The sequence below is a fragment of the Theropithecus gelada genome, chromosome 17 (genome assembly GCF_003255815.1).
Source record: "Theropithecus gelada isolate Dixy chromosome 17, Tgel_1.0, whole genome shotgun sequence".
Taxonomy (NCBI): Eukaryota; Metazoa; Chordata; class Mammalia; order Primates; family Cercopithecidae; genus Theropithecus; species Theropithecus gelada.
Window position 1 is genome coordinate 33,683,706 of NC_037685.1, and position 27,471 is coordinate 33,711,176.

Below are 27,471 nucleotides of genomic sequence, written 5' to 3' on the forward strand. Positions count from 1 at the left end.
AATATATAAAACACATTTAGACTACTAATGACCACTATTATGCTGGGCGTTTCATGTTAGGTTTTGTTAAACTGCTGCAAATGTTTGAAAACCACCAACCCTGGCTAACCCGGTGAAACCCTGTCTCTACTAAAAAATACAAAAAACTAGCCAGGCGAGGTGGCGGGCGCCTGTAGTCCCAGCTACTCAGGAGGCTGAGGCAGGAGAATGGCGTGAACCCGGGGAGGGGGAGCTTGCAGTGAGCTGAGATCCGGCCACTGCACTCCAGCCTGGGTGACAGAGTGAGACTCCGTCTCAAAAAAAAAAGAAAAGAAAACCACCAACCCGACATCACTATGACCCATGAACTCCCTCCTCAGTATTTCCAACAAAACATCACTAGTGAGGAGGTTCTCACAACATTTCAGGAACAATTCTAAGGGTGAGGAAATTCTTCCTTTTAAATAAGTTTTTGGCCTGGCACAGTGGCTCATGCCTTGTAATCCCAACATTTTGGGAGGCCAAGGCAGGCAGATCACATGAGCCCAGGAGGTTGAGATTAGCCTGCGCAACATGGTGAAACCCCATCTCTACTAAAAACACAAAAATTAGCTGGGCATGGTGGCATGCACCTGTAGTCCCATCTAGTAAGGAGGCTGAGGCGGGAGGATTTCTTGAGTCCAGGAGGTTGAGGCTACAGTGAGCCGTGATTGCACCACTGCACTCCAGCCTGCGCAAAAGAGTGAGACCCTGTCTCAAATAAATAAATAAACAACAAAAAAAATAAGTTTTTAACATTAAGTATAATTTCCACTAAATTCAAATATAAATTTAAATGTAAATGTATAAATATAAATGTTAAATAAAATTTCCTTCCCCAATGCTTTCATCAAAAGCCTTTGGTAACCCAGTTGGGCTCCCTAGAACAGGTACAGTACATTTTCCACAGGCGTTTCTCCCTTTTTTTTTTTTTTTCAGACTAAATATTCTCCATTCCTTTCCATTTTCTTTCATATGACTTAGTTTGTTTTTTGTTTTTGAGACAGAGTCTCGCTGTGTCACCCAGGCTGGAGTGCAGTGGCATGATCTCGGCTCACTGCAACCTCCACCTCCCAGTTCAAGCGATTCTCCCGCCTCTGCCTCTCGAGTACCTGACTACAGGCACCCACCACCACATCTGCCTAATTTTTGTATTTTCAGTAGAGATGAGGTTTCACCATGTTGGCCAGGCTAGTCTCAAATCCCTGACCTCAGGTGATCCTCCCACCTCAGCCTCCCAAAGTGTTGGGAGTTTACAGGTGTAAGCCACAGTGCCCGGCCCATATGACTTAGTTTTAAATGTCCCCATCAGCATGGTCTTTTTTATAGACAACACAGGTCATGATTTGACCTCTGAATGCAGGTTTCCCATAACTTAATTCAACGTTCCTGCTACAATCTAAGCAAAGATAACTGAAAAAGAATTACTTTGTAAGCTTTGCTAGACAGTCACATCACCTCATCAATTTTGTCTACATCCACTCAGGGTAACTCATGCTGCAGTTAAGACCTCAAAATGTCATTTGGCTTATGAAAGAAATGTTTACTTCTTACGCAGCCTGCACATCCACCACATGTCTGTCAGCTGTGACTGTGCTGTACGCTGTGTTCACTCCAGGACTCAAAGTGAAGCAGCATCTTTTCATTCCTTTCATTCTGCTAATTTTGCATCAAAGTAGAGGTCAGTGATGGGCCACTACTTGGAAGAGGTCCACCTCACTCACATCTGCTCCCACCCCATTGGCAAAAAGCAAGTCCATAGACAAGACAGCTGCCCTCAAAGACAGGGGTTCTGTGAGGATGGCCCCTTTAGGGAGAGTCAAGAAGTATTTTATTTTTACTGCATTTGAAACCGACTTGAAGCCCTGTGTCATTTTCATATAGCTTTCACATGGCTGCCTTAAAGTCAGATGCCTCTCCTATCCCCATCTCCTCTTCTATTCATATGGAATTGCCTTTTGAGGTCTGTATTAGTTTGCTTTAGCTTCCATAACAAAATGCCACAGAGTAGATGGCTTAAACAACAGAAACTTACTTTCCCACAGTTCCGGAGACTGAAAGTTCACGATCAAGGCATAGGCAGGATTGGATTCTTCTGTCAAGGCCTCGACTTGCAGAGAGCTTCCCTATTGCTGCCCCATGCCGTGGTCTTTCCTCTCTGCACATGCACTTCTGGTGCCTTCTTGTGTGTCTAAATTTCCTTTTTCTAACATGAACACTGGTCAGATGAGATTGAGGCCCATCCTGACAACTTCATTTTTAACTTAATCTCCTCTGTAAAGGTCCTATTGCCAAATACAGTTATATTCTTGGGTGCTGCAAGTTGAGACTTGAACGTAGGAATTTTTGGGAGGACCCAGCTCAGCTCCTAACAGGTTGTAAATGAAAGGGTTTATTTCACCTCTGTTCAAAGTTGTCATATTAAATGGGTATAAGCAATGGGATTTCTTTCATTCCTGCCTTTGTCCTAACTACACATTTGGTTGGCCCGTCTTTATTGTCTTCATAACCCAATTCATTGATGAAAATGACCAATGTCAAGGTCCATGGCAGGACTTGAGACATGTCACCAAACAAAAGGGTCTCACTCTGGCATTCTGCTGGGGGGTGGGGCGGGGCAGGGGGACAGAAGAGGAACTTCAGGGGGATCTTTGAACATCCTGAAATTCTGTGGAAAATTTAGCATGGGTCTTTTTCTGTCAAGAAGATTCATAGATTTTGTTAGCTTCTCCAATGGATTCACGACCCTGCCCCCGAGACTTTAGCACAGGTAGAACCTTGGAGGGCTCTGTGAGAGAACTTAGAGACTCTGGGCATCATCGGTGTTTCCAAAGGATGCCATGGCCATTAACCACCAGTCTGCTTGTTCACAATGGAGGCACCTGTATAGCTCACTGCCTTTCTCCTAGAATGGCAGAGCCCCTGAGCTTTCCTGTACTCACCTGGGCTTAGAAGAAAAGCCTTAAATACTTAAAGGAAAAGGCTTAAATGAAGCTGCAACCCCATCAGCCTTGCACAAATACAGTGTCTGGCACATAGGAAGCACTTATCAAAATATTTGTTGAGTAAATGAACCATCATCTATAATATCCTCCCCAAATTCACAATCATTCCTAATAAAGGCAGGTCACTCTTTATTTCATGGAAACACCCACTTCGAGGTCCCATACTTTGAAGGAGAGCAGAGAAAACAAAATGGGACAGGAAGTAATAATACTAATGCTTGATAGGTGAGAAAGAGCTAAAAGTATTGATTATTTAGCCAGGAGAATTGCTAAGGAGTGACAATGATTTTCAAAAAGATAAAGAGATTTACTTTGGATTTGGAAGGATAGGGCTACAGGTGATCTATATGTTGTTAAGTGCTCAATGTCACTGGGTTTGTGGTCTTTTTTAGTTCCTACGTGTTGCTTGATTGCATGATTTTAAAAGTAAGAAAGCAGCCTAATGTATTAAGTCCCTACTATGCTCCTGGCACTAAGCTAAGGGTGAGTATGTAATGTTTCTAGTTATTTATTCACTGTTTATTATCCTCATTTTACAGAAGAGGAAACAGAGCCTGCCAGACCTTGGGTAACAAGCCCTGTGACAGAGCTGTGTTTTCCTGACTCCAAAGTTGTGGCCTTTTCACCATGTCGAATTGTCAAACTCATCATCTTCTCTGGGGAAGTCAGCACAGTGCCTCATACTAAGGGACTGATGGAAACTTACAATCTCTAATCTCCTACTCCATGCCGGGTACTATGCTAAGCTTGCTTTCCTTACCCTTTGCTATCTCATTTAAATTCCAAGAAACTGCTGCTTAAAATTTTAGTATTTCTAATTTAAGTGAATTGATTTAATATTGCTACCCTAGATGGAAGCCCTAAGCACATCAGAATAGAATTAAGAAATCCTCATTCTGATGGAGGAGATTGATTGAAGTTGAGAATAAGGGTTGGGCTCTTCCTAGCTTTGCAATAACTAAATTACCTTTTAGTATTAAGCCATCAGCCTGCATTAGGGCATGATTTGGAAAAACATCCTGTGAAACTTGTAAGGTATTTTTAATATCATCAAACACATTTCCTAGCGTCATTTTATGGGGATCCAGGGAGAGATTTCTTGCAGGCTTCGAGATCCAGGAAGGCTGTACTTCCCCATAGAAACCAGTTTATCCAGGACTGTTGGACCATGTGAATCTTAGGATGGTGTTTCTTTCTTTACCTTGGCCAGTTATGAAGCTTAGAGCCAAATTTGCAGCCCCCACATCAAGCAACTGATTCATGCAGTATCTACTTTAATATTTTCCTTCCCTTATGTTCCTGATTTCTGGGATTCTTATTTTATCCTTTTGCAAATTTATGTATTTCTCTAGCTTGTCTCGAATCCTTTGAGAAATGAGACAGACAGACACACACATTTCTGTATAAGTGCAAAGGTAATAAACACCCAGCCAAGTTGTTGTTTACAAAACAGGGCTTAGAGAAGAGTTTGAGAAGAATCCCTAAAAAGTTGGTATAAGTGAATACAGATCTAAGGACATAAGCTAAGAAGATCTCAGATCATGAGTATGACTGTAACTAAACATTGCATTATTTGCAAAAGAGAAAGTCTTTGTTAGAAATCGAATAGCAGAATCCAAGAGGGGATATCTCATGGGTGTATTGAGACCATTGGTTATCAATGGAAGCCATCGAATCAAGGACTATTACAAGGAATGTTCTGAAACCCAGTAAAGAGAGGCAGCTGTGTATCATAGAGCTTAACAGTCTGAGAGTAGAAAAGTGCCTTATTAGAAAGCAATTCATTTTGCTATCTCTTTTTACAGCTGAGAAAAGACTAAGTGAAAAGGGATGTTCTGCATACTTTCATTTTGCATGCTGGCACCTAGCACCAACTTGCACATAAGAAGGACTCAATGTATGTTCATGACATACTGATTTAGATACCTTAGAGAATTTGTGAGTGAATGATACAGGGTAGACATGCATAACTTTGGAACTAGGATGACAGCCTATGCCTTCCTATGCCAGTCTGTGTGTTCAAAGGAGGAAGAAATGGCTCAAAGCCTGGGAAGCAATTGAAGAGAACAGTAGATTTGTTAGAGCCATGGCTAAGATTAATACAGAGAAAACATATGCATCTTTCTGCTTGCCAACGAGTCGCCTGCTCTTTTGTCCTGTGCCTCTGAATGTGAAAATCCTCCCCATTTTTTAGCCCCCTGCTCACCTTGCCTGTCTGATGCTTTTTGATCTATTCTTTGCTGCCTCATCATAGGGAAAAGAGATTATTTTTTTTCCCTGTGACCAAGTTGTTTCCTAAATGCTGGACATCTGTCCTGATAAGGGTTTTGCTTTCTACATCTAAGAGCCTTTTTCCTTCTTGGTGGTATGAATTGTTCTTCAGAGGAACTAAGGGTTAGAAATAGGATGTGCGGTCTGTTATTTCAGTTGAGTGCATTTTTTTCATCTTGAATGCATTTTTCTAGTTCATCCTTAAGTCTGTGTTTATACAACAAACACTTTTTAGTTTCAGATTTTGCATCATTTATCTTTATATTCATCTTAGTTCTTTGTTATGCACACTGTGCCCTCTAATTCTTTATCATTTTGTTTTTTATGCTTCATTCTGGTACATGAGTATTCAATTTGGATTTTTATGTGTACCCCTATAATTTAATGACTGATTTGGGTAAGCAAGAGCTACTCCTTCTTCAAAATACAGTTCTCTGGGAGGGAATCACTCTCTTCCTGCTCAATTCTGATCAAATCCAGAAAATACCACCTATACATTTGTAAGAGGTTGTATGGGCTGAAAAATATATATATTTTTTTAGACAACTTTAGTACTAACAGATCTACGAGGGTTTATAGATGTACAATTTAGACTGTTCAGGGTCTAGAAGGATTTCCAAAATCTATTGTCTGCCAGGCACCGTGGCTCACACCTGTAATCTCAGCACTTTGGGAGGCTGAAGCAGGAGAATCACTTGAGCTCAGGAGTTTGAGACCAGCCTGGGCAATATGGCGTAACCTATTTCTACAAAAAATACAAAAATTAGCCAGGCGTGGTGGTGCATGCCTGTAGTCCCAGCTACTGAGGAAAGCTGAGATGGGAGAACAGCTTGAGCCCAAGAGGCAGAGGTTGCAATGAGCTGAGATTGCACCACTGGACTCTAGCCTGGGTGATACAGCCAGACCTTCTTGTCTTATATATATATATACACACACACACACATATATACACATACATACACACACACATATATATATATACACAAACACACACACATATATATATAGTCAAGAGAAAAACATAAGGTATATAGCTATGAACTATGTTTATGCTAACATGTACATGTGAGGGAGTGGGGGCAGGGAGTATATCTGTGTCTGTGACTTGTCTGTGTCTATCTGCCCATCTCTGTGTGGCAATGTATAGAATAAACACAAGAAACTGGTTGAGTGCTGTCCCTGGGAATGGGCCTAATGGGGTGAGGAACAGGAGAGGAAAGAACAATTATTTTCATTCTATACTTTTCTACATTTTGAATTTTGAACCATGCACGTATAGTACTTAGTTTAAAAAATTCGTTAATAAAAAATTCAAGCTAAAACAATTTAGAATGATGAGTACTTGTGAGGATGACATTACATAAAGGAGGAATTTCCTGGAAGTATTAAAAAGAGTATAACCCAGTCAAAATCCCAAAAAGTTACTTTGTGAATAAGGACAAACAGTAGAAGTTTATATGGAGAGGCAAGAAACTTACCAGTTCTATGATCCTGGACAAGTGGTTATTCTCTCTCAGCCTCAGATTCCTCATCTGTAAACCTAAGATGCAGATATCTACTTAATAAGGTATAATTTTAAGGATTAAATATGGCATTGGATATAAATTGCCTAGCAGAATCTGGCACACAGAAGGTACTCAGCATATTTTTATTATGTCCATTAAACAATGTCTCAAATTTCTACACAGGCAAACCATTGGTCTGACTCATTATATTATTGTTTATGTGTTTGAAAAATTACTACCCTCTTAATCAATAGCCCATATGACCTCTATTTCAATGGACAGCCAGGAAAGGCTAAAAGATCTGATTAATACACACACACACGCGTGCACACACACACACACACACACACACACACACACTCATATACATGTCTAAGCATCTAAGTATAAGTACTTTTAATATTTTTTTCTGGAAACTAAGTATTTATAACTCTAACACATCAAAGATATTCTTGTCCATAATGCAATATTACTACCCAGAAATGAAGTTAACTGTTTTCTTCTTAGATTCCACTTAATTAGTCAAATGATGATATGCTATGTTTACAGCTATGCTATTCTGTTAGCCTTGGAACTTAGGAATCTCCATCACTAATTATGACAAATACATGTGGAGACAAGGTTTCAAGAAGCCACAGAGAATGAATAAACCAGATAGGAGCCCTCTTATTAATTTCAAGAGCTGCCAAAAATAAATGCTATTATTAAAAATAAGGAAAAATATATTTTTCAAAAATGTCTTGATCTGAATCTGGTGCTTTTACACCAAGTTCATTACTTCATCATTGCTGTCAGAAACCAACTAACCAAGGCTGGATGCAGTGGCTCATGCCTGTAATCCCAGCACTTTGGGAGGCCGAGGTGAGTGGATCAGCTGAGGTCAGGAATTCCAGACCAGCCTGACCAACATGGTGTAACGCCGTCTCTATTAAAAATATAAAAATTAGTTGGACATGGTGGTGCATGCCTGTAGTCCCAGTTACTCAGGAGGCTGAGGCAAGAGAACTGCTTAAACCCAGCAGGTGGAGGTTGCAGTGAGCCAAGATCGCGCCACTGCACTCCAGTCTGGGCGACAGAGTGACACTCGGTCTCAAAAAAAAAAAAAAAAAAAAAAAAACTAACCATGGTGTCTGTGCCTGACATTCACTTTGAAAATGGCTCCTCTCATTGACTCTCATCTGCACTCATTCAGTCACTTTTCATAGACCACATGTGCATACACACACACACACAGAGCTAAAAAAATAAAACAAAACCTCCAAACTTTCATTTCATAAGCAATAGAAAAGATATATGTACTTACAAATCATAGCAGACAGCTGCGTAGTAAATGTAAATTTTGTTGTAATGAATTTTTCATTTCTAAGAAGTATTCTAGTACAAGAAGGAAGACACACTGAAAAGTAGTAGAAAACAAGATAATTTCTTAGAGGTTTTGGTTTACCTTCAATTAGAAGTTTATAATATGTAATATTTTTGTAGTCACAAGATCTACTGAATTTAGGAAAGTTAACTATTTATGCCATGAAATGGATTTTACCTTGAGCACCAATGATTAAAAGGCCAGGTTGGAGCTCAGCAGAAGAGTATGTAATAATAGAGGGGTGAGCAACCTTCTTGTGGAAACATTTAGTCCTCGCCGAAGACCTGAAGGAATACAAAGATGTCAGTGAACAAGAAAAGTCAGGGTGCTTTTAGGGACTGGGAACCATAGAGGGTAAAGAGTTCAAGAGTAAAGCTTCCACAAACTGAGTGGCTCAAACAATAAAAATTTATCATCTCACAGTCCTGACACCTCCAAGATTGAGGTGTCAGCAGAGCCATGCTCCCTTTGAAGGTGATGGGGCAGATCTTTCCCAGGCCTCTCTCCCAGCTTCTGGGAGTTCCTTGCCTTGTAATATAGAACTCCAGTCTTCACATGATGTTCTTCTTGTGTACAAGGCTCTGGGTCTGAATTTCCCCTTTTATGAGGACACCAATAGATTAGATTAGGGGCCCATCCTACTCCAGTATGACCTCATCTTAACTAATTATACCTGCAATGACCTTACTCCTAAATAAGGTCACATTCTGGGTTACTCAGGGTTTGGACTTCAGTATATAAATTTGAGAGGGACACAATTCAACCCATAACAGATAACAAATGGTGAAACTGGCATCAAAACTCAAATCCTCATTCTCTTTTTACAACCAAGCCATCCTGAACACATCCTTAAACTTTTGGGTTTAGAAGGAGAGTTGGTATGGGTAATGTTGGTGTGGGAGAGGAACTGAAGAGAAGTAAGGGGGTCATCATCACAAGACTTAGCTGCTTTCTGGTGACATGAAGAATTCTGCCAATTCTGCTGAATCTCATTGAAGTGCCAAACTGGGTATAGGGGAGTCTACTTCTGCAAGTGTTAGCATTTGTCAATCAGTACCGGAGCTCCTCTTAGAATTCTACAGTTAGTCCTATGCATGGTCTCTGTGAACCGTATTATCTCATAAATTTTAGATCTGGATGAGAAGTTAAAGATCATTTAGACCAATACTCTCAAGTGAGAAAACCAAAGCCCACCCAGAGTTTAGAATAACTCATTCAAGACCATAGAGCCTCGGCATCCTGATTCATAGTGCAGTGTTCTTTTCTCTCACTGGACAACCAGGGTTGAGTAAAATATGAGATCTCTCTTATCTGTTATGGACACGTTTTTCTCCCCCCACCTTTGTCTCAAGCATCTCATGTGTAAAACTCACTGTTAGCTCATCATTCTCCCTACTCAACAGTAAAGGCAGATACATAGAAAGTGCTCGGTATTTATTAAATGAACTTATAAATGACAGCAGACAAGCAGCGAGCCTTAAGAATAAACCCTTCAACTGAAATATCCAGGTGGCCCCTCGACTCACATGCCCCTCCCTCTCTACAGAGGAGTCCACAGAGCTCTTTTGCTTCTTTTAAGTTGAAGGTGGTTGGGTCTCCTCATAGATGTTTCCTCTGAACTGAGCTTGAGGTTCCCAGAATGGCAGCAGCTCCTCTTCTTGCAGGAGTTGTGGACACCTCTTTGTGCTCCAGGGCAACATGACTGGCTATGCCTGGGGGCTGCACTCCCTGCCTTCTGTTAATATTTATATTCAATATCTAACACAGTGCTTAGCACAAGTAACTGAATGACAGACAATGACTATTACTTGGACTACAGGATCCAAGTCAGTTGGGGATGGGAACTTAACTTGCTAATGTCTTCCAAATCAAACCCCCAAATGTGAGGTTTAATATAAATATTTTTCACATTTAAAAGAAACACATTCATTTTAGAAAAACTGAAGAACACAAAGATGTACAGAAAAGAAAATGTAAATCACTCATAATCTCACCATCAAGAAATTATTCTTATTAATCCTTGGGTGTTTATCATTCCAGATGAAAATATTCATTCCTTCAATAGCTTTTCAAAACCTAATTGGAATTACAGTATATGTATTTTCATAGTCTACATTGACCCCCCGATTGAAGTACATATTGAAAATGCTTTTTCCAAATTTGCAGCTGTCAAAGTACAGAGGAAGGAAGTCTGAAACCTTTTCTCAATCAAAACATGGCAGTTATAGAGAATGGCAGCACCCAAGGCATCCATTGTGCTTGGAAGGTTCATTGTATCCGATGGTGAAAAATGCTTCACATCTGTGCTCAAGACAAGAGAGATTCTTTTGCAATGTGACCCTGAAGAAAAGAACACTGTGGGCTATTTTCAGATCTAATATACTTTGTAAGATATTTTTTGAAAATAGGGCACATCTCTGAGTCCACATTATTAGCCACCATCCTGAGGAGACTTGCCAGCTTCTCAAAGTTTAGACTTCTACAGGATCCAAGGGAAATGCCTGCCCCCCACGACTTATGCTGAGTGGAAAAAAAAACCCTGACAAAAATAGTACATATGATATGATTTTATTTATATAAAATTCTATAAAACGCAAGCTTATCTCAAGTGATAGAAAGCAGATGAGTGTTGGCCAGACAGGGTGGCAGGTAGGGCTGTGAGAAAGGAATTCCCAAGGCATATGAAGACTATGTCAGATACATATTCATTACCTTGATTGTGATGATGGTTTCACTGGTGAATTCTTAGGTGAAAAGTCATCCAATGACAGGCTTAACATATATGCAGTATATTATACATCAGTTATACCTCAGTCAAGTTATGGTGACATGCACAAAATGACATGGACAGAAAAGTATATTGCTAAGTAAAAGAAGTCAGTCTGAAGGAGCTACATACAATAGGATTCCAACTACACAACATCCTGGGAACATCAAAACTATGGAGACTGTAAAAAGATCAGTGGTTGCCAGAGGCTTATAGGGAGGGAGGAAAAGATAAACAAGTGGAATGCAGCGGATTTTTAGGGCAGTAAAACTATTCTGTGTGATACTGTAACCGTGAATGCATGTCATTATACATTTGTCAAATCCTGCAGAATGCACAACACAAAAAATGAACCCTCATGCAAACTATGGGCTTAAGTTAATGATTATATAAACAGTGGAAACAGTGGGGCCATAAGAGGCTACATGGGAACTCTTTCTACTTTCGGCTCAATTTTTGTAAAGCTAAAACTGCTCTAAAGAATAAAGGCTATTAATCTTTTTAATGTTTAGAGATGCCAACAGTTATAAAATTACAAGATTCCACCTAAAAGTCTCGATCTCAAGCTCATCCCAAAAGACAAGAAGCTCCAGGAACCCTGCATCACGCCCGCTCACGGCTACGCAGGATCTCACAGCTAGTGCTCCTCGTCCCCATACCTTGCCACCTGGCCCTGCAGGCCTCACAGCTTTTACCATCTGCCTTCTGTGCTTGGCCTCCCTGATCCTGGCTCCTGGCCAGAGCCCAGGAAACAGTTTCCTTAGAGGGGCACTTTGATTCCTTTGTCACTATTCCCCAATCTGCATCCTTTCATCAGTTTGGGCTCCTTAAGTCTATTTTAGGTGTAATCGGCCTCACTGATTTCACTAGGGGTTCTCTGAGACCAGTTTCTCCTCTATCTTCAGGGATTTCCCAGGCAGGGAACGCCTAATTGATATTATTTGCTGATCTCCTCTTCCTTCACTCAGTTTTGTCTCGTTCCTGCTGTATACCTATTCTCCTTGCAGCAGCAAAACTAGGAAGTCAATGTGTGGAATTTTGTTTAACCCTTTACTCTCTAGCCTCCTGCAGGTCTTCCCTAGCACTAAGCTCTCATTTACTCTGAAAACTTTCTATAATACAATGAAGGAATGATTCACTGATTCACTGCATCATAGAAAGCTTTTAAAGTGTTAAAGAAACCAAAGAAGAAAGTAACTAATCATTACACCTACACTCAGACATAACTACAGCTTACGTGTTGATATTTATACATTCTTTATTCTGTGCATATACATAATTGAAACAAAATGATCATATTACATTCTTCATTATGATTTTTTCCATTTAACAATACATTATGCATATTTTTCTAATATGATTTTGAAGGGTTATAGAATTCTTATTGCATAATTATGATGTCATAATTGATTTAATTTCCCTGTTTTTGAATATTTAGTGTTATTTACAGCTTGTCACTTGTATTAATAATTCTGCAACAAATATCCTTGTCAATTAATCTTTGCCCTCCTCTATGATATTTTCCATGAGTTAAATTCCAAGAAGCAGACTGTTCAACTACATACTTATTTAATTTTTCCTTTTTTTTTAAACAGGGCCTGGCTCTGTCACTCAGGCTTGAGTGCAGTGGTGCAATCTTGGCTCACTACAACCTCTGCCTGCCAGGCTCAAGCCATCCTCCCAACTCAGCCTCCTGAGTAGTTGGGAATACAGGCATGTGCCACCACACCTAATTTTTGTATATTTTGTGGAGACAGGGTTTCACCATGATGCCTGGGCTGGTTTCGAACTCCTGAGCTTAAGTAATCCACTCAGCTTGGCCTCTCAAAGTGCTGGGATTACAGGTGTGAGCCACAACCGGCCTTACATGCTTATTTTTAATGCTTTTGTTATATGTTCCCAAATTGCCCTCCAGAAAGAATGCACCCACTTCTACTCCCAAAAGCAGAGTACCCAAGACATAATTTCATATTTAAGCCAAAACTTCAAATAAAAAATATATTCCATGTATCATCAAAGTTTAAATTTGAGTGAGTGTAGGAGTACTTGTCAAAATGTAAGATGCAAAAATTCAGAGAGAAAAGAAGAATAAAACATGATACCTTTTTGGAAGATGTCATGATACTAATATTACAATATTTCTGTTAAAATATTACTTTTTCCCCTCTCTCCAATTGTATTAATCATTCCACAATTGTGGAGGATGTAGTATCTCAAAAGGAGAGGGAGACATGGTTTAACTGTATAAGCTTTTTGGAATAATAAGTTGAACACAATAACTTCATATTTCAACTATGAGGGTTTTCTTTTAAATCTGGTTATAAATAATTTGATATGGCACCCCCCTAGAATTCATGAAGGGATGAGTCTGCAGGTCTAGTGAAGCTGCATGGTAAGTCTGTTGCCTAAAAGTCTACAGAGCAGGCTCTTCCCAGAAAGGAACGACGTGCCTGCATGCCTCTGTTCATTGCCAGTTGACTCTTCTCTGCCTTTCCCTGCCCTATTCATTGTGCCATCGGTATTCACTTATTGTCAACAACATGCTGATGTTACCCAGCCCTTTCTTCTGACTGTATTCTCGACAGCGTGATCCGGCTTAATCAACTCAGAGATTGAGAGCTGTAGTCTATACTTGTTTTTTGGAATGGATTCTGGCATTATTTGTTTTTATTTTTATTTTTGTTTTTGAGATGGAGTCTCACTCTGTCACCAGGGCTGGAGTACAGTGCCATGATCTTGGCTCACTGCAATCTCCACCTCCTGGGTTCAAGCGCTTCTCCTGTCTCAGCCTGCTAAATAGCTGGGATTACAGCCACGCACCACCACACCCAGCTAATTTTTGTATTTTTAGTAGAGACAGGATTTCACCATGTTGGCCAGGCTGGTCTCCAACTCCTGGCCTCAAGTGATCTACCCACCTCGGCCTCCCAAAATGCTGGGATTACAGGCGTGAGCCACCACACTCGGCCGGTTTCTGGCATTATTGACATTTTCACTCATCTCAAAGAACTCACAGTGGCATGTACAGACTTGGTTGATTTTCAAGCATGGGCTGGTGGTAAGCGACGTAATTTGGATATGCTAAGGCATAGAAAAATGAGACGTGAAGGAAGATATTTATGTGTGGTATAGTTTGCATTTAATAGGTTGAGCATCCCTTTTTAACTGCTAAAGCACTAGAACTGTAACATGCCCAACCTGCATGTTCACCATGGGAAACGCACAACAGCAGGCTGCAACACGCTCCTAGATACCAGGACTTCAGAGCACAATGGATAATCAGCTTCTGCAGGCTCTGGAAAGAGTGTCTAGTGGGCTGTGAATACACCTGGAGCAGAGGAGAGAGAGGAAAGCTACAGGCCTCAGTGCTCCTTGCTGTGCCCACACAAGTGCTGGACCTCCTTCAAGACTCACAGGGAACACATTAAGAGTTGAGCTAAATTGTGTCTTATAAATGTTCTTCAGTCTAGCCTCTGGGAAATCTGCGTTGGTTAATTTTATGTGTCAACTTGACTGGGCACCCAGACATTTGGTTAAACATTTTTCTAGATGTTTCTGTGAGGGTATTTTTCTGGATGAAATTAACATTTAAATAGGTAGATCTTAAGTAAAGCAGACTGTTCTTCATAATGTAGGTGGGCCTCATCCAATCAGATGAAGGCCTGAATAGATCAAAGAATGACCTCCCCTGAGCAAGAGGGAGTTCTGCCAGCGGACTGCTTTCAGACTTGAATGGCAACCCTTCCCTGGGTCTCCAGCCTGCCAGGCTACTCTGCAGATCTTGGACTTGCCAGCCTCCATAATCAAGTGATCCCATTCTTTAAAATAAGTCTGTCTCTCTAGGTATAAATAACAGTTGACCCTTGAACAACATGGGGTTAGAAGCGCCAACTCCCCATGAAGTCAAAAATCCAAGTATAGCTTTTAACTCCCCCAAAACTTAACTACTAATAACCTACTACTGACTGGAAGACGTACCAATAACATAGTCAATGAACACATTTTATATGTATTATGCACTTTATTCTTATAATAAAGCAAACTACAGAAAATTTTACTTAAAAATCATAAGGAAGAGAAATATATCTACTATTCATCAAGTGGAAGTGGGTCATCATAAAGGTCTCCATCCTCATCTTCACATTGAGTAGGCTGAGCAGGAGGAGGAAGAGGAGGGGTTGGTCTTGTTGTCTCAGGGGTGGCAGAGGTGGAGGAGGTAGAGGGGATGGAAGGGGAGGCAGGAGAGGCAGGAGAGGCAGGCATGCTCCATGTAACTTTGAAAAAAACTCCGTGTACAAATGGACCCATGCAGTTCAAACCCATGTTGTTCAGGGGTCACCTATATATGTGTGTGTGTGTGCACATACGCATGCACATATACATCTTACTGGTTCAGTTTCCCTGGAGTACCTTAATATGTCTACTCTGCACTTTTCAGTGGAGGATATTCTCAAATGCAAAGAACAAGCTACCTTTTGGAGGCCCAAGTAAGAGCTGCTGTCCTCAGGAAGCAAACTTAGAATCGAGGACAACAGCCAGACAGAATCCTAAACCTCTACTCCCTCAGGAAGGGAACAATCTTGGATGAGCGAGATCCCCAAAGTTGGTGTGTCAAGAGTTGCATGTGGATAAAATATGTGAGGAACCCACAAGATGAAGCGCCCTGCCTACTCCACTAGTGAGGGAAAACAGGTAAACCAAGCATAATGAGAGGGACTTTACAGATTTTCTCCTCAATCCCACAGCCGAGACGGGCGGATCACAAGGTCAGGAGATCGAGACCATCCTGGCTAACACAGTGAAACCCCGTCTCTACTAAAAATACAAAAACTTAGCCGGGCAAGGTGGCAGGCGCCTGTAGTCCCAGCTACTCGGGAGGCTGAGGCAGGAGAATGGCGTGAACCCGGGAGGCGGAGCTTGCAGTGAGCTGAGATCCGGCCACTGCACTCCAGCCTGGGTGACAGAGCGAGACTCCGTCTCAAAAAAAAAAAAAAAAAAAAAAAAAAAAAAAAAAAAAAAAAAAAAAAATTGTCAAAGAAGTGAATAAATAAATTAGAGCTGAGCAGAAAATCTTTAGGAGCTTCTATGGACTGAATATTTGCATCCCCTCTCCCTGCTCCAGATGCATTCTGATGCCCTAATCCCATTGGGATGGCATTAGGAGGTGGAGCCTTTGGGAAATGATAAGGTCACAAGGGTAGAGCCCTCATGAATGGGGTTAGTGCCCTAAAAAGAAGAGGCCAGAGAGAGAACTTCCCTCTATAAACCAGGAAGAGGGCCTTCACCAGGAACGTGACCCAGCTAGCACCCTGATCTCAACTTCCAGCCTCCAGACAGAAATGAGAAATCAACGCCTGTTGTTGAAGTGACCCAGTTTACAGTAATTTGCTACAGCAGCCTGAACTATGACAGGAGGTGTGTACATTTGAGAGGTGAAGCCAGCTGAAGACTTCCTGGGTGGAGTGGGGAATTGGAGAACTTTTCTGTCTAGCTAGAGGATTGTAAATGTATCAATCAGCACTCTGTAAAAACGCACCAATCACCGCTGTGTCTAGCTAAAGGATTGTAAATGTGCCAGGCAGCACTCTGTAAAATGGACCAATCGGCAGGATGTGGGTGGGGCCAAATAAGGGAATACAAGCAGGCCACCCCAGCCAGCCGTGGCACCCCATTCGGGTCCCCTTCCACACTGTGGAAGGGGAAAGAGTGAAAGTGTTCTTTCACTCTTCACAATAAATCTTGCTGTTGCTCACTCTTTGGGTCCACACCACCTTTAAGAGCTATACCACTCACTGCAGAGGTCTGCGGCTTCATTCTTGAAGTCAGCAAGACCACGAACCCACCGGAAGGAAGAAACTCCGGACACACCATCTTTAAGAGCTGTAACACTCACGGCGAAGGTCGGCGGCTTCATTTTTGAAGTCAGTGAGACCAAGAACCCACCGGAAGGAACCAACTCCAGACACACATTTAGCTCCCTGATTAAAACTTAGCATAAACATTTAGCATAAAGAAGACTAAAAGCATAAAGATATGTGCTCCCATTCCCAAAGCAATAAAAGGACCAAAGGAGTGTGCATGAAAGTGTGAGTGTGTGTGTGCGCGCACGCGTTCCCTCCAAAGCACCAAGCAGTGGCTGCTGATGGCAGTATAAAATAATTTTCTCTTCAGGATGTTCAAAAGCAAACCTGGCAGCATGAATTAGATGGCCTAATTTTAAACGTACAAAACACCTCTAGTTCTTAATGAACAAACAAGCAAAGTGCACCATCAGTGACCTAGACACCATTTCAGTTTTACAGTGGAAGCAATAAGTGAAGTTAGGAATGAGTTGAGTCCCAGAGCTAGCCTCAAGTCCAAGCCATGGATAATATTAAACTGACCTCTCCTCATGACTCTGGCCAACCCTGTGTTCCAGTCCTTCACCCTCTCCACAGGAGAGGGCTGCGCCCCCACCATGCTCTAACCCAAAGCACAGCTGGCCTTCCCTCTTCTCCTCAGCTTGAGGTTATAACTGACAAACAAATATTATATATATATTTAAAGCATACAATATGAAGTTTTAATATACATATACATTGTGAAATGATAATCAAGCTAATTAACATACCCATAACATATAGTTACCTTTTGTGTGTGTGAGAGAACAATTAAGATCTATTCTTTGGGCAAATTTCAAGTATACAATAGAGTATAGTTAAGTATGGTCACCGGGCTATCCACTAGATCTCCAGAGCTTATTCATCCTACATATCTGAAGCTTTGTACCCTTTCATCAACATCTCCCCGTTTCCCTCACTTCCCATCCCTGACAACAACCTGTATTAGTCTGTTCTCATGCTGCTGACAAAGACATAGCCAAGACTGGGTAATTCATAAAGAAAAAGAGGCTTAATGAACTCACAGTTCCAGGTGGTTGCGAAGGCCTCACAATCATGGCAGAAGGCAAGAGTGAAAATGAGAGTCAACCAACAGGGGGAGCCCCTTAGAAAATCACCAGATCTCGTGAGACTTATTCACTACCACGAGAAGAGTATGGTAGAAACCCCTCCCATGACTCAATTATCTCCCACCTGGTCCCTCCCACAACATGTGGGAATTATGGAGCTACAAGTCAAAATGAGATTTGGGTGGGGACACAACCAAACCATATCACTACCATTCTGCTCTCTACTTCTAAGAGTTTGATGTTTTCAGATCCCATATATAAGTGAGATCATGCAGATTTTGTCTGTCTATGCCCGGCTTATCTCACTTAGCATAGTGTCATCCAGAGTCATCCATCCTGTTGCAAATGACAGAATCTTCTTGCTTTTTAAGGTTGAATAATATTCTATTGTGTACCACATTTTCTTTGTCCATTCAACTGTTTATGGACACTTAGCTTGGTTTCCTTTTCTTGGCTATTAGAATAATGCTGCAGTAAACATTACTCTTCACTTTCTAAATATATTTTCATTTAAAAAAATCATTCAGATAGGCGAACGGAACAAAAGCAGAATACCACAATACACCACTCTGTGACAACCCCATTAACATTTGGTGACAATCTTTCCAGACTTGTCTACCACTGCCATCCTCACACAGTGATTTTTAGTTTCTTTTTTTTCTAAATAATTGTTCTTTTATAGGTTCTAAAAGAATTTGGCACTTTGGGAGCCCGAGGAGTGTGGATCACAAGGTCAGGAGATCGAGACCATCCTGGCTAACATGGTGAAACCCCATCTCTACTAAAAATACAAAAAAGAATTAGCCGGGCATGGTGGCGGGCGCCTGTAGTCCCAGCTACTCAGGAGGCTGAGGCAGGAGAATGGCGTGAACCCGCGAGGCGGAGCTTGCAGTGAGCAGAGATCATGCCACTGCACTCCAGCCTGGGTGACAGAGCAAGACTCCATCTCAAAATTCATTAATTAAAAATAAATAAAAGAATTTGGACATGTTCATCTCTCTGAGCCTTTATTTTCATTGTTTATAAAAAGTGGATGGTGTTCATAGTACCTCTCTCTGATCAGGCTGTTGGAAAAATTAAATAAGTTAGTGCCTCTAGTACATAAAAAGTTAAGTTGTCCTTTCTACTCGCCATCTGTTCCTCCTTTCTACTTCCCTTCCTTTTTTATTTATGCCTAGAACAAATGTTTATTAAGCACCTGCTGTATGCCTGACCCTGCACTAGGCACCAGGCTCACAAGGATGGGGAAGAAGACAGCCATGGATCCTGCAGTCATGGTACTTATGCAGAGGGAAGGGAAGGGAAAGCGGAAGGGAAAAGGGAAAGGAAAAGGGAAGGGAAAAGGGAAGGAAAGGGTTGCAGGAACTCATAGCAAGACCACCAAACCTGAGAGAGTGAGGGAGGGTGTTCCAAGCAGAGGGCACAGCATTACAAAAGCCAGACCATCAGAATGTGACACACTGGGTACAAGAAAGGAGGAGTTCATGAGGGACAAAGCTGCAGACTGAGTAGAGACCATGTCAGGAAAGTCCTCATGTTTCAGCTTAAGGAAGCTGAAGGCAGCCCAAAGTTCACTATCTTGTGAGTATTATTGTCTCCCTCACTCTGCCCTTGCTGGGTCTCCCACTGTTTCCATAGCCTCAGCCCCCACTTCTGAGGCTCTGCTGAGGGCGTCTTCACTGTTCCACAGCCCTCCCTGCTGTCCCCCTCCTCCCAAGAAGTTTGCCCCTTTCCCTCACCATCATGTTCTTCTGTTGCCTCTGCCATTTCCAGTTGACTCTGTGGTGGGGCAGGACACGTACCTTCCTCCAGCAGGTACTGCCATAGTTCTCAGCTCACTTTCCCAGCCAGACTCTTTGGGAGAGTGGCCTGAGCTCCCAGCCTCCACCTGCTCTTTTTCCATTTACTCCTTAACCAACTGCACCTGCGTTCAGTCATCAGCCCTCAACACTCAGTTGTGAGGAGCTGGTGAACTCATTGTGATTACACCCAGCAGGCACCTGGCCAGTCCTTAGCTTGCTTGGCCTCTTCATAGCTTTCTGACCCCCTTCTCTCCTTTCTTGGTTCGCCCCTTTCCCTTGGCTTCCAGGTACCTCATTCTCCTTGTGTCCTCCTTTTTTTCTTCATATTCCTCAGCCATCTTTATAAATCTTTCTCGTCTGCTAGCCCTTCAACGTGTGACTGTCCTTTCCTCACTGCACTCTCTCCAAAATCGGTATCTTCAGCCCACATCTGCTCATGCAGACAAATCCTCTGACTTCCAGCCACTGTGAGCCTGCCACCCCAGGTCCCCACCTTACTGTGACTCAGTGAGGCTTCCCAAAGCCAGGCTCATTGCAGGGAAAACCTGGTTTAACTAGCAAAGAGGCGAATTATAAAATATTGTTAGAAACACCGTGGTGGTTTAAATAATGTCTGCCAAAATGATGTCCTCGAGTCCTAAGCCCTGGGACCTGTGGATGTCACTTTATTTGGAAATAAAGTCTTTGAAAATATAGTTAGGCTGGGTGCAGTAGCTCATGCCTATAATCCCAGCACTTCGGGAGGCCAAGGGGGCACGGATTGCTTGAGTCCAGTAGTTCAAGGCCAGCCTGGGAAACATAGCAAAAACCCCACCTCTACTAAAAATACAAAAAAAAAAAAAAATTAGCTGGGCATGGTGGTGCATGCCTGTAGTCCCAGCCACTCAGGAAGCTGAGGTAGGAGGGTCACCTAAGCCTGGGAGGTCGAAGCTGTAGTGAGCCAAGATCATGCCACTGTACTGCAGCTAGGGTGACAGAGACCCCATCTCAAAAAAAGAAGGGAAGGGGAGGCAAGGGAAAAGTTAAGGATCTTAAAATGATACAGTACTGGATTTAGGGTGGGCACAAAATCTGACTTGTGTCCTCATAAAACAATAGGCCTCAGAAAACTGGAGCGACACAAGGAAGAAGGCCATGTGAAGACAAAGGCAGAGACTGGAGTGATACTGTCACAAGCCAAAGACTGCCTGGAGCTGCCAGAAGCTGGAAGAGAGGACAGGGAGAACCTCTGGGGACAGCATGGCTCCACCTATATCGTGATTTCAGACTTCTGGCCTCCACAACGGTGACAGAAAAAATTCCTGTTGTTTTAAGTCACCCAATTTATGGTAATTTGTGACAGCAGCCCTAGAAAACTAATACAGGTATGTACCCATTATTCTTTTTTTAAAAATTGCTCATACAGTTTTCAAGTGGGGTCCTGGCTTTCATAACTATTAGAGTTATTGATGAACTACTGTTTGTTTTTCACCTGTAAAATGAATGGTGTTGGTTGTGCATAAGTGAAGTAAACATTTTCTTTCTCTCTTGTTTATGTTATTGCTTGGTGAACTCATTTATCAAAGTGAAGGCAAAAATAAACATTAGTCCATCTTAATCCAAAGTCAAATTTGCAAGATGTGGAATTAATAAGATGCTGCTGAAAAGTGGTGTAACCCTTGCTATTTTTAAAGACTGATTCTTGTGTTTGGCTAATGTAATTAATCTTCAGCTAAAATCATCCGTTCCAAATTTACACTCATTTTCAATACTTCAATATGTTTGCAAAGCAGCATTCTGCTTATGCGTACTGCAGGTAGATTCTTGTTACCTGTGAGCCTTGGTAGAGCTTCTCAACTGACGCTGTGCACAACTTTGGTGGTGCTGGGGCTTTCGTAGTTTTTTGTTTTTTGAGGTTTTTTTGTTTTTTTGTTTGTTTGTTTGTTGTTTGTTTTTTTGGTTTTTTTTCTTGAGATGGAGTTTCACTCCTGTTGCCCAGGCTGGAGTGCAGTGGTGCAGTCTCAGCTCACTGCAAGCTCCACCTCCCGGGTTCAAGCGATTCTCCTGCCTCAGCCTCCTGAGTAGCTGGAATTACAGGTGCCCGCCACCATGCCCGGGTAATTTTTTGTATTTTTAGTAGAGATAGGGTTTCATTTTGTTGGCCAGGCTAGTCTCAAACTCCTGACCTCAGGTGATCCACCCACTTCAGCCTTTCAAAGTGCTGGGATTACAGGCATGAGCCACCGCGTCTGGCCAGCATTTGTTTTTGATATGGGAGGATACTTGCTACTGGCATTCAATGGGCACGTGGCAGAGTTGTCCCACCCAAAATGCCCATAAGCAGCCCTCTGAAAAATATCGCTAAGGATTTCCAATACAACATTTGTGACTTGCCAAGGTGATGCCATTTATTATTAGGTGTGCGAAAAATAATGAGAACTGACTAGTATTGGCTTCTTCTCTTTGTATTCAAGGCACCTTCTGCATAACTCCCTTCTACCTTTTCTCATCGGACTGTGTACGTTCACATGTTCATCTTCCTCTAGTCTGTGTGTGACATCAGAACAGAGATGGCACTTCATTCGTCTTTATATCCCCAGCAGCATTTCAGTAAGAGTGGATGCTCAGTTAGGCTTGATGACTGAAAACAAACAAAAGCCTGGTACACCAAAAAAGGTTAGAAAATGTTCACAAGAATGAATTGTCTCTTTTGTCACAGAAATACGCTTTGTTATCCTGAAGGCCCTGGTTTGGTCTTGGGGAAAGGACACCAGATCTGCTATCCTGGTCTAGGGTTCTTGACACGTGCATTTTATCATTATCTTACTAGGTCTTAGATTTTTCATCTGGAAAATAAGGGGAATTAGGGCTTGGTCTGCATTATTCTAAGGTCTCATCCAGCTTCAAAAATTCTACTTCTTTGTTAGATAAAGATAATATTACCTCAAGATTAGACACCATAGTTCTATTGCCAAGTGCAGGCTATTTCTAGATTTTCTACTAATCCTCTAACATAAGTCATTATCTTATTTAATGTCAGAGTCTAGATTTGGCCAAGCGTCCATTTGTAGAAGCTACATTTTAGAAACAAATGTACCTAGCTTGAGAATGTAAGCCATGTGGTCATGTGTTATCCTGGTTTCCATGGGAGCATATTTTCCTTTTCAGCCATGGAGGAAGGCAGGGAGGATATCAAGAGCTATTCTACGTAATCAGAGTTGAAAGAAAGTGAGTATGGCACAGAAGTGGGGAGAAGAGAAAATGGCAAACATGATGGGACATCACTTTGTGAGCTGGTACAAAAAACTTTGGTTTCCATCTTGCTAGCCAACCCTATTGTCTTCTCAACTTGAACAATTTGATAAAGCAAGCTGCCTTGTTGAAGAGACCCACGTGGCAAGAAATTGAGAGCAGTCTTCAACCAACAGCCAGCAAGTAACTAAGGTCCTCAGTCCAGCAATCCACAAGGAACCAAATCTTGGAAACATCTGTGTGAGCTTGGAAGTGAATTATCTCCAGCTGAGCCTTAAGATTACGACACCCCCCAGCTGACTTGACTGCAGCTTGTTAGAAATGCGGGAGTAGAGAACCAGCTGAGCCCTGCCTGGATTCCTGATCCACAGAAACTGTGAGATAACACATGTATTACAAGCTGCTAAATTTGGGGGTAATTTGTTGCACAGCAATATATAACTAATATATTTGATATTGAGAAATCACATATAGTTGGTTATCTGCTACCACAGATATCTAAACACCAGTGACTATCTTATGTTTCTCCCTCTGGCGTTTACTTAATTGCTTAAAACTCCATCTGGTCACCTAGCCCCTAGCTCTTTGTTTCTAAATACCATTCTCCATTAAAACAAACTAGGGCTCTTGGGGAAATAGTTGATTCCAGGGTTGGGGCAGAAAAAGGCAAAAGCAGAGCCTGAAACATTTTTTGATGCAACAAAGTAAGGAGTGCTCCCTAAAATGATGAGGCAAGTCAAAAGGATACAGAAACCAACTTGAAGAGCCCCCAGTGGTAAAATCTGAAACAATGTGAATAAGAATTTAAATAATAATTGTAATAGATTATAACCCATAGAACAAAATAAATAATTATGAGTTCATACTTATATAAATAAACACACGAAAAAAATAAATATGTGAGAAGGGACAGCAGAATTTAATTAGTAAATATAGAAAGAATGATGCAAATAGAAAGTAACTATTAGACAAATTCCACAGGAATCATTATGGATTACATTGTTGCATGACAAAAGAGTGTATTTACATAGTCTCAAAATATCTTCTTATATTTATTGCTTATAAAGAAAAAATAATTTTTTAAAGTGGGGAAATCTGTAAGATACTACCTTAACCTAGCGATCAAATTTAGCATCACCAGTGATCAGATGTAACATATCAGCATCATGTACATCCTGTTATTCACTAAGAAGGGCACAGCATCACTTTGGCAGTGTTCTTGCCAAAAATGTTTAGCTTCAATCTATTAACATTTATTTTAAAAATCAGGCTGATGCACACTGAGAGTTTTTACTATTATCTTACTCCAATGAGCTCTTTGAGTCTTGGTTTCTTTATCTGGAAAACAAGGGTGTTGGACTGGCCAGTATTCTTCAAAAGTGTTCAAGTCAAAAAGACACAGACTAAGAACTGCACAGATCAAGGAGACTAAGGAGACACAACTACATGACATGTTTAATCAGAAAAGGGACATTAGAAGGAAAACTGGCAAAGCTCAAGTAAGATCTCTGGATGAGGAAACATCATTGTATCAATGTTAATTTCCTACCTTTGATAATTATGCTAGGGTTATGTAAAGTATTGACATAAAGAAAAGCTGGGGGTAAAAAGTAAAGAGAAAGTCTCGCTACTCTTTTTTGGAACTTTTCTACAAGTCTAAAGTTATTTCAAAATAAAAAGTTTAATAATACAAAACATCTGGTATTCTAAGGGGACATTCTGGTGGCCTTTCAGTCTCACACCACAAGCGAGCAGGTGCAACACCTTTGATGTGGGCTACAAAAGAGTCCCTCCTTGACAGACATTAATCAACCCATATCAAAGAACAGCCTGCTTTTGAACAACAGGTGGAGTTTGCATTTCTGGTATATTGACTATTTTTTATCTAAACTCTTAGAAGACATTAGCTCAGTCTTAATTAATCACTTCCAACTTTATAGAGTCAAGAGTCTACAGGTTTTAGTCTCTATCCTTCACTTCATTCATGATAGAAGAAACTGCTCATCCAAATCTTTAGCCAAGATAAAAATGTGCACATGAAAGGCCCCTATATGCTGCTCTTTAGTCACATTTTTATAAGTTTATAAGTTTTATAAGTTTACATTGTTTACTATGACATACATAATCATACGTACATAATCAGTTATTTGCAAAGATCATGGTATGCTTCATTTTATAATGCTGTTAGTAAAAAGTGATAACTAGTAATTATTATGTATTATGTTGGTGGTAGAAACTGTCTGTCATTGCCCTAATTATTTGTCATAATAACTAACATTTTATTCCTATTACATAGGAAGCACTGAGCAGACCACTTTATAGATTATTTCTTTTATTCCTTCAATAACACTATGAGTTAGGCACAGATGAGTCTGCAAACATATATTTGCTAGTAGTATCTGGTATCAGAGAAAGAGCTAGGTGGGTTACACTGGACCCCAGGAAAGGTCTGTGCTGGAGAAGTGACTGAGTTGTCACGGCAACAGCCACTATTTGATCAATTCCCTTCTATTTATGTCTTTTAAATCAGTTTACTCTGTTAGCACTGGGGGAAGGGGAGTAGGCGTGAAGGGAAGGAGGAAGAGAGGAAAGAAAGAAAGAAGGAAAAAAATTCTCAAATTGTCTGAAGAGTCTCAACCTTGTCATAAAAATATAACTTTCAGTTTGATGTGTTTAAAATTAGAGAAGTTTCCAATTGGAGGAGAAAGACTCAGGAGGAACATGAAAGACAGCTTTTAAAATGTGAAGGGCTGTTCTGGGAAAGGGGGATTCGAATTGTTGTGTGTGACCTGAGAAAGAAGAATGGGGCCAATGGGTGGAAGTTTACGCAGACACATTTTAGCTCATTATAAAGAAACACTTTCTAACCAGATAGTCCAATTACAGGAGATACTGCCTCAGGACTTGCTGAGCTCTTGGTCCCATGAGTGCTACTGAGGAGGCTGGATGACCAACTCTCAGAGAAGAGGAATAAAAACAGGGGATTGGTACTTAAATTAAATGACTTTGAAAGTCTCTTCTAGTCAGGATGCTCTGTGAGAAATTCTGAGCCTTTGCTTTGCCACTGAATCAGACCCTACTGAGAGAGGTCAGTTTCCAACTCCTTCCTCCATGGTGTCTTAGCTCTGGGCTACCTATTATGTTGAGTTGAGAGAAGCAAACTGAATGGGTATTTGCAGATAAGAGGCTGGCTCAGACAACCAATGCATTGCTGTCGGTCTTTCAGAGCTGACAGAGACCTGTATGAGATCTAAAATTTGGAAGACTCTTAACTTTGTGAACTTTTCTTCTTTTTCTGTAAGTGGGAGGCCATGCAGTATGGTGGACAGGATGTCAGCTGTGGAAAGCCTGCCTGGGTACAAATCCTGGGTCCCCATCTCCTGGCTGTGGCAGTCACTGGTGCTGTTCTCTCAAATATTTCCATATATTTTCTCCTGGGAAGAACTGACCTCTCCCCCACAGCACCACCCCCTCCCCCGACACACACAGAAGAGTGTGACCATGTGACCCATTCTGGCCAGTAAAATAAAAGAGGTAAAGCCAGTTTGTGATTTTCAGCCTGGCCCCAAAGTGGACAATGTGGAGCAAAGCCCCCTGACAACCATAATGGACATGCAGCATGAGTAAGAAATAAATCCTTGTCTTAAGCCACTTCGATTTCAGGAGTGTTATCTCAGCATAACTTAGCCTACCCTGACTGATACATGGGCTCTGGGCCAGTTACTTGACATTGCTAAATCTCAGACTTCTTATACATAAAACAGAATCATAATAGCACCCATCTTCTAGGACTGCTGAGAATCAAGTGAGAGAGTTAATGCCTACAAAGTCTTAACACAGTGCCTGGTTTATAAGTGAGTGCTCAAAAATGTTATCTACTATGATCACTATACCATAAGCTCCACTGGGTCAGGAATCACGTGCCTGACGCTCAATAGCAATTTGTGCCTATTGACCAGGCACTCAATAGCAATTTGTTGAAGAATCAAATTAAGTCATTCTTGACAAGGAGCATCAGTGACACCTACCACACTATTGCTAATCTGATGAATGATATTCGGTTGTAATCTTACTCATGGCAGCGTCCTCCTTGAAACTCCCCCTTTGTTTTCTAAGATATTCCTCCTGGCTGATTTCCTCCTAGATCTCTGGCCTCTCCTCAATCCCTTTTCCAGTTCCTCTTTCTACTCTCTTACTATCAACGGCATTCTCCAGAGTTATATCTTTGGCCCTCTTCACATCAGAGTCACTGGATGGCTCTACAAAGTCTTAATGCCCTGCAGGATACCTGCAGGTATCCTGATATAATTGGACTAGGGTGCATCACAGGCATCAGGATATTTAATGTGATAACCACATCAGAAAGTAAAAAAAAAACAGGTAAAATTAATTTGAGTAATATATTTAACCCACTATATCCAAAGTATCATTGTGATACTTTGTGATCGTCCTGTGTAGCCAAAGTGGAGAGTTAATGCCCTGCACCTGAACTGTCCACCACAATGACCAAATAAGACAATTAAGCATTTGCATTGTGGTGAGTCCAAACTGAGGTGTGCT

General features: G+C 41.4%; 1 protein-coding gene across 4 annotated transcripts in view; it reads right to left on the bottom strand.

The window, feature by feature from the left end:
* The window catches only part of DCT (dopachrome tautomerase), a 118,451-nt gene that overhangs the window by 51,408 nt on the left and 39,572 nt on the right, over positions 1 to 27,471 (bottom strand). For 2 of the 4 annotated variants that reach the window (XM_025364236.1, XM_025364233.1), the window contains exon 2: positions 6,773 to 6,826. The exons of the other annotated variants lie outside the window; for them this stretch is intronic. The gene's annotated coding sequence lies outside the window, so the exon portion shown is untranslated. The remainder of the gene's footprint in view (positions 1 to 6,772; positions 6,827 to 27,471) is intronic. 4 annotated transcript variants of the gene reach the window in all.